Below are 8,432 nucleotides of genomic sequence, written 5' to 3' on the forward strand. Positions count from 1 at the left end.
ATTATCGTCTCACCAATCACTCGTGATAAAATCCATGAAGCGATCCAAGTGAGCGTGGGTTTAATCCAATACTCTAATCTTATAGCATAACTCATGAACTCTGCAGCAAACTTGTGCTATGTCTAAACACTTTAGACAATCTACAGACGGATTCATGACAGTCTTCATTCATACCTACTTCCAAAGTATGAGCGACTGTGGAGGATTTGAATAATCTTATTATTCGGGAAGTCAAAACATGCAAAGTGAAACACAAGAATAATACTAATCCTATATGGCCCCAAACCTTTGAGTATAAATAAAAGATTTTATTTAATCACCATATTGATTACTCATTATTTGTTTTTTCGGGTAATCAACTTCTTACTTGAATTATAACAACAGTTGTCCCATGCACCAAGCATGCACACTATGTTTACCTATTGTCACACCCCGCTAAAGCGGAAACACGAGGCGTGGCAGTATAAATGGTTTCATAGCAAAAGTTAAAAGACAACACCAACCATAGTATTAAAAATCATTACAAATTTACAATGGGTTTGAAAAACTTTTAAAAGAAATTACAATGTAAATTGAAATACAACACATGCGAATGCTCCTAAAAGTGAAGTGTCCCTACGTGCCACTTACTCGATGATTCCTAAAAAAGCATGTAAAACGAGCGTCAACTATAAAAATAGTTGGTAAGTACTCACACATAAACAAAATAATATTGGTTCCATGAATTGAAATCAATGTTTTGATAAAAGTTTCCAATAATAAAAGTATATTGTTAAAATGAGTAAATAATTTTGTAAAAAAAAAAACAAAGTTCATTGTCATCATGAGAGATAAAGTATGTTGCCCAAATGAGATGCAACGTTCATATTCTCATGGAAGATAAAGTTCGTTACTCAAACGAGTAAACAATTTTCATTGCTAAAATGAGCAATCAATTTCGTTGCTATAAGGAGCAAACAATTTCATTGCTAAAACATGTATATAAGTTTCCAGTAATAAAAGTTTGTTGTTGTAATGAGATACAAAGTTTATTCCTATAATAAGTATACAAGTTTCACTGCTAAAATAAGTATACAAGTGTCGTTGCTAACATGAGAATACAAGTTTGGTATGTGGATAAAGATTCCATTCATGAGTTCACAACCCAAGCCTAATGACCGAATCATGCCCTATTGACTACTATCTGTATCGCAAACATAGTGTATAAAATGGTAAAATGCACTCAAGCGAATCGTGCGAGTGAGGAGTTGTCTACCTCCTGATAGCGCTATCCATAATAACCATAGGCTTAAAAGAGTTAATGAGTTGTGTCTAGAGATTCCAGGGACTTAACCGCGATACAGTCCTCATGAATTAAAGTAACATACACATACATACGAAATATAGCAACCAAGTTTCATATGAGTCAAAATAAATACAACGAACATAAAAAGTTTAGGACATGCTTTTCCACCCCAAAACATTTAAAAACCGAAAATAGGGGAGTGGTGAATACTCACAATATGCAAAATATAGCAATCAAGTTTATACGAGTCAAAATAAATACAACGAACATAAACAGTTTTTGGACATACTTTTCCACCCCAAAACATAAAAACTGAAAATAGGGGAGTGGTGAATACTCACAATATGCAAACTATAGCAACCAAGTTTATACGAGTCAAATAAATACAACGAACATAAACAGTTTTTAGACATGCTTTTCCACCCCAAAACATTTAAAACCGAAAATAGGGGAAGTCGTGAATACTCACAATGCATTGAGATGATGCAAATGATGCCTTGTTCTAAGTTCCACTTGTATCACTACCGAATCCTACAATAATGGTATACGCTAGTGAGTCTCTAGTTGAAATCTAATGCTAATATACTTACTACTACAATAGAATTATGCCAATATTGTGTCAAAATTTAATATTGATAAGTTTCAAACATTTTTCTGAAATGGTGAAATTTTATAACTCATGTGATTAAGAAAATTTTGGATATGAATTTTCCCAGATTTTTGTAATATTAATTAAGGTATTTCAACACATTTAAAGGTGTTTTAAGTTCCTAAAAATCCAAAATATTATCAAACAGTTTCCAAAAATTGTCAAACTTTGCATTTTCATTCCAAATAATGTATGGTGAAATTTTATAACTCATGTGATTAAGAAAATTTTGGATATGAATTTTCCCAGATTTTTGTAATATTAATTAAGGTATTTCAACACATTTAAAGGTGTTTTAAGTTCCTAAAAATCCAAAATATTATCAAACAGTTTCCAAAAATTGTCAAACTTTGCATTTTCATTCCAAATAATGTAGAGGTCTTCCAGACATTTTCCCTTGAATTTTTGATGTGATTAACTGTTTTTCCAAAATTTTAAGCCTTCCTAACAATATAAATTCGTGAAAAATAGTATCTAGATGATAAAAATTCTCAAACTTTTTATAATACTGCCATTGAACATACTTAAGCTGGGAAAAATGTAAAAATGGATTTCTAAACTCTTTAACCCATTTTTATGATTTTTGTGCATTTATTCTACTAAAAATTGAAATAAAGAGAAAACAATTTACAAAATTGCCCAAACTTTTTGTAACACTGTTACTATACATATAGAAGCTGTGAAAAATATAAAAGATATTTTGCAATTAGTTTTTCTATTTTTCTTTGTTTTATGCTCTTGAATAATCATTAAATGGTGAATAATTACCAAATAGTTAAAGTAAATTACCAAAATTTTTGTAAACTCCATTTACAGTGTATATAGTCCGGGAAAAATACCAATGGTGATCTTTTTATATTGAAATCCGATTTTGTGGATTTAAATGTATTTAATCTTAGAAAATAGGAGAAAAATAGTATACTAAATAGAAAAATAATCAAAATTTTTATTTAGAGTTCTAATATATTTTAAGGTCTTCTGGTAAATTTCATGAATTTTGGATGAGTAGAACTATTTTCCTGTTTTTAGTCCATTATAAATACAAAAATCGGGTAAAAATAGGAATGCATTATGAAAATATCTGAAAATGTTTTTGTTAGTCTTACAGATAGGTTAGGAGCTTTGCAAATTATTAGATACCCTTTTCACATTCTCTAAAGTGGTTTTATGATTTATTTGAATTAAACAAGAAGAAAATTCAAAACCATAGCAAACAGTAAGAAAAATCGATGAAACTCAATGAAATGTCATCATTAACTTTAGGGGTCATTCACGAATTTACTTAGGATTTATAGACCTCATAAAGTATTTTATATGAATTATTTCCCTATTTTCTTGCAATAATTATAATAATTCGAGAAAAATGAATTATTTTCTGAAAATTTGTGGAACATCTCATGTTGTTGATGAAATTCTGGGAAAAAATGGATTTGATTAGAAAATAAGTTTTAGATATTTATTTGGGAATAAATCATTTATGAGCCTATTTGAATGTTTTTTAACAACAAACTTTGATGATCAAGCCTCTAAGCTTGAAGATCATTACATGCATGTTGGTTTGAAGACCAATTTCAAAAATCATTTTTGAAAGAAAACTTAGAGTGCATGTAGTGATTTTCCACAAAAACTTGTAGAAAAGTGCATTTTCATGATCTTGACTTAGGTTTAGGTCCTTGGATTTCACCATTTACAACATGCATGTTGTTTTTGGATAAAATCCTACCACCATCATTATAAAAACCGTGAGTGTGTGTGTATATGTTTATGTGTTCATGATCGTTCATTAGAATGGAGTAGAAGATGGAGAAAATGCAAGAAAACATGTAAAACTTGAAGGAATATGAAGGAAAATCGTGTTAAACCTTAATAAACACCACTAGATGATGAAGATTTGAGTATCTTGAGTGTTCTTGGACTTATTTTCTAGAGAAATTTTGTGAGTTAGGGTGAGGGTGAGAGAAAATGTGGTGGTGTGTGTGAGAGAGAAATGAGAGACATGAGAGAAGAGTGAGAGAGAACATGGAGTATGGGAAAGTGAAAAAATGAATAATGGTTTGGGGAAATGATGTATTGGAGAGAGGGGGCCGACTTTTGAGGGTATAATATCCCTCTCTCTTTCATTTTTCTTTATTTTAAATATTTTATAAAAATATCAAAAATTTTAAAAGATGCAACTTAACCAAGTTTTTATGCATAAAAGTGTTGATTTTGATTTATAAATTAAGGGTAAATGTTAATGAGTTAAATTTTATTTCCTTAAATGCATTTTCATAATTTTAATTATTATAAGATAATATTAGAAGCTTCATAATTATTTTTATAAAATTTTTAAGGTTAAAGTTTATAAAAGTGAGTTTTTAGGGCATTTAGGGTTTTTGAGAGTTTGAAGTCTTTGGATATTAAAATTAATTAAATTTTGAGACTTCAAACTATTTTAGAGTTTCATAACTCTTATTCAAATTAGAAATAATGTTTGTAATTTATTTTTATTGGTTTATTGGCATTCTATGTAGTGATTCCGAGATTCAAGCGAAATTGAGGAATCAAGTATACTAGCCCTAATTTTCAACTTTAACTTAAGTTCCTACGAGACTCGGACCTAATTTATACCACTAGGTCAGGTGCATGATGTGTGTATATGATTCATGAAAAGGTTTTCGAGTCAAAGAGCGACCCGAACATGGATAGTCACCACAATTAAGTAGTTGTAGAATTCACATATCAATGTGAAATCTAAGTACACTATACACTATTTCTAATTGTTTCCAAGTTTCTATTAGGTTATAAATTAGCTTATAGTTACTAATTCTAGTATGTGTTGTGCCTATATGTGCAACTAAGTTTAGTAAAATCTAGAACCGACTTGCATTTTGACGGTTGTCACACCTATGGTCCTTACTAGGGATGAAAGTGGGTCCAAACCCGGACCGGATGGACCCGGACCCGGAAAACCCGGAACCGTTTAACGGGATTTTGTAGAACCGGAAACCGGACCGGTATATAGGAACCGGTTCCGGTTCGGTTCCGGGTATAGTACCGGGTAAAATGGGTCTAGAACCGGAAAACCCGGAAACATCAAAGTGGGTAGGTTGGAACCAGATAAAGTGGGTTTAGAATCGGAAAAACCGGAATTTTTTGGTAATTACTTAGTACTTAGTGGGTTGAACTTTGAAAATTTTCATATTGATATCCCAACTTTGGCGGAGTGTAACTCATTGAATATGAAACCAAAATTGACAAAAGTATAGTCTAATATCATGTACAAACTCTAAACTACACTCTGGAAAAAACTGCATGTCAATCCGACTTTAAACGAATGAGATATTCATGTGTTAACATTTTCACATAATACAAAGTACAAAAACAAATAGCTGAAAAGTTGAAAATTTTCAGCTTTGATATCCCAACTTCGGGGGACTGTAAATCATTGAATATTAAACCAAAAACGACAAAATTATAGTCTAAACTCATGTACAAACTCTAAACTACAAGTTGGAGAAAACCACATGTCAATCCGACATCAAACGAATTAGATATGCATGTTTTAAAACTTTCACAGAATACAAGAAAACTGAAAAACTAAAAATTTGCAGCTTTGATATCTCGACTTTGGGGGACTGTAAGTCAATGAATATAAAACTAAAAATGACACATTTATAGTCTAAAATCATGTACAAACTCTAAACTACATGTTGGAAAAAACCGCATGTCAATCAGAGTTGAAACGGATGAGATATGCATCTTTTAAACGTTTCACAAAAACCGGTTCCGGCCCTAAAAGTGGTTCCGGTTCCTAACACCGGTTCCGGTTTTTAGACCCAGTTTACCCGGACCCGATGGACCCAAACCCGCATTACCCGAAACCCGGATAAAGCCAATTTGTAAACCCGGAACCGGAACTGGTTCTATATATTCCGGTTCTAACGGTTCCGGTTCCGGTCCGATTCCGGTTTCGGTCCTGTTTTCCGGTTCCAAATCTCATCCCTAGTCCTTACTTTGTGAAATAGATCAAATGAACAAATTTCCAATGATCCTCATTTAACAATTCCTAAACCTAATCATTAGTGTAAGAATACAAAATTCTCGCCATCACACCCCAAAACCGGAACGACGGAAACGTTCTGGGGCGGAGGACGTCATGTACAGTATCACAACACAGAATAATAGTAAACAAGAAAACAACATCATCCATTGCATTAATAATATGTTTTAATACAAGTGTGTTCTGTATAATTTATAAGACACCAAAAATATGAATCAAAATAAAAGATGAGTCTTGAATGTGCTCCATCTTCTCAAAAGCTGGCCTCGGTACCTGTCTACTGATGACCTGAGAATACAAGTTATTTTGAAAGAGTTTACCAGCTTTAAATCTGGTGAGTTCATAAGTATTTTAGTGTCATTGTTTGTATGAAAATGTTTGTAAGTGTTTGGATGTATAAGTTTGTAAAAGTTTGTAGTAAATGTTTGTATCTCCTAGAAAATCCTATATTTTCTACTAAAAGTAGCCTTCTACCAAGGCATCAAATGTGATGTATGTTTGTTTATTGTAAAAGTGAGTATTCCTCCCAAATGTGACTATCATTAATAAAATATAGTTTTTACATTACTTTTTATGTGAGAAGATGACAAAGTAAATGGAATGGGAAAATAATGAAGTACTGTAGTATTGTGTTATAGTAACTACTGTTGTACTAACTACCTTAAACCGATTGTTAATTAAGGTATAATGTGATATAACTGTAACCATACTTGATCGACCTAGTAAAACACCTAGAATTCTAAAGGTTTCCTTCGTTTGTCTGCGTAGCTTTTCTGTCGGTCTCTAGAGGCTTTCAATCGTTCACGAATCTGAACGATCTTCTCTGTCGTTTCCCGAATGATCTCCGGACCTGTGAGAATGCTGTCATGAACTCGTCCTTTAGCTAACTGGGTGTCACCAACCTTAGCCCAGCATAGAGGGGATCTGCACTTTCGGCCATAGAGGGCTTCGAATGGAGCAGCCTTTATGCTCGTGTGATAACTATTGTTGTAGGAAAACTCAACAAGGGGCAAATGGGTATCCCATGCCTTCCCAAAGTCGATCACACAGGCTCGCAACATATCCTCCAAGGTTTGGATAGTTCTCTCACTTTGTCCGTAGGTCTGTGGCTGGTAGGTTGTACTCATGTCTAGCCTCGTTCCCAGGGAATTTTGTAGCGACTGCCAGAACCTCGAAGTGAATCTACTATCTCTATCGGAGATAATGGATATAGGAATACCATGCAGTCGTACGATTTCCCGAATGTAGGTCCTTGTGAGCTTTTCCATCTTGTCAGTCACTTTGATGGGCAGGAAGTGTGCGGACTTGGTCAATCTATCAACGATGACCCAAATGGTATCAAGACCACACGATGTCTTGGGCAACTTGGTTATGAAGTCCATCGTGAACCGCTCCCACTTCCATTCCGGTATCTCCGGTTGTTGAAGTAGACCTGATGGTTTCTGGTATTCGACCTTAACCTTGGCGCAAGTAAGGCATTTACTTACGAAGGTAGCAATCTCTGCTTTCATGTTAGGCCACCAGTATAACTTTTTAAGATCGAGATACATCTTATCTGAACCTGGGTGAACGGAATATCAAGTGTTGTGCGCCTCGGTCATGACCAAGTCTCTGAAGCCACCTTGTTTCGGTGTCCAGATCCGGTCCATGAGGTATAAGGCTTCGCCACCTTTGACTTCCAACTTCTTATTCATCCCTCTCAGGGATTCACCCTCCACGTTTTCAGGTTTTAAGGCTTCGAGTTGAGTCTCCTTAATTTGTGTGGACAGGTGCGAATGGATAGTCATAGTCAAAGATTTGACTCTTCGACCAGAATATTCTTTCCGACTTAGGGCGTCTGCTACTACGTTGGCTTTACCCGGATGATAACGAATTTCGCATTCGTAGTCATTGAGTAGCTCGACCCACCGACGTTGCCTCATATTGAGTTCCTTCTGGTTGAATATGTGTTGCAGGCTTTTGTGGTCTGTAAAGATAGTGCTTTTTGTACCATAAAGGTAGTGTCTCCAGATCTTCAAAGCAAACACCACAGCTCCTAACTCTAGATCATGTGTGGTATAGTTTACTTTGTGCGTCTTCAGTTACCTTGAGGCATAGGCGATGACCTTACCTTGTTGCATGAGGACACAACCGAACCCTTGGTTGGATGCATCGCAATATACTACGAAGTCTTATATTGGGAGGGATAGTAACGGAGCGGTGCATAAGGCTCATTTCAGCGTTTGGAACGCCTTCTCTTATTTCTCTTCCCAGTCAAAGGCCACGCCTTTCTGGGTCAATGTCGTAAGAGGTTTCGCTATTCGCGAGAAGTTCTGTATGAATTTGCGGTAGTAGCCAGCGAGGCCTAGAAATTGACGAATTTCTGTAGGCATCTTTGGTGCTGACCAGTTCTCAATGGCCTTGATTTTGGATGGGTCCAAGTGGATTCCCTCTTTGCTAACCACGTGACCTAGGAA

The sequence above is a fragment of the Lactuca virosa genome, chromosome 5 (genome assembly GCF_052849685.1).
Source record: "Lactuca virosa cultivar CGN04683 chromosome 5, Lactuca_virosa_CGN04683_v6, whole genome shotgun sequence".
NCBI lineage: Eukaryota > Viridiplantae > Streptophyta > Magnoliopsida > Asterales > Asteraceae > Lactuca > Lactuca virosa.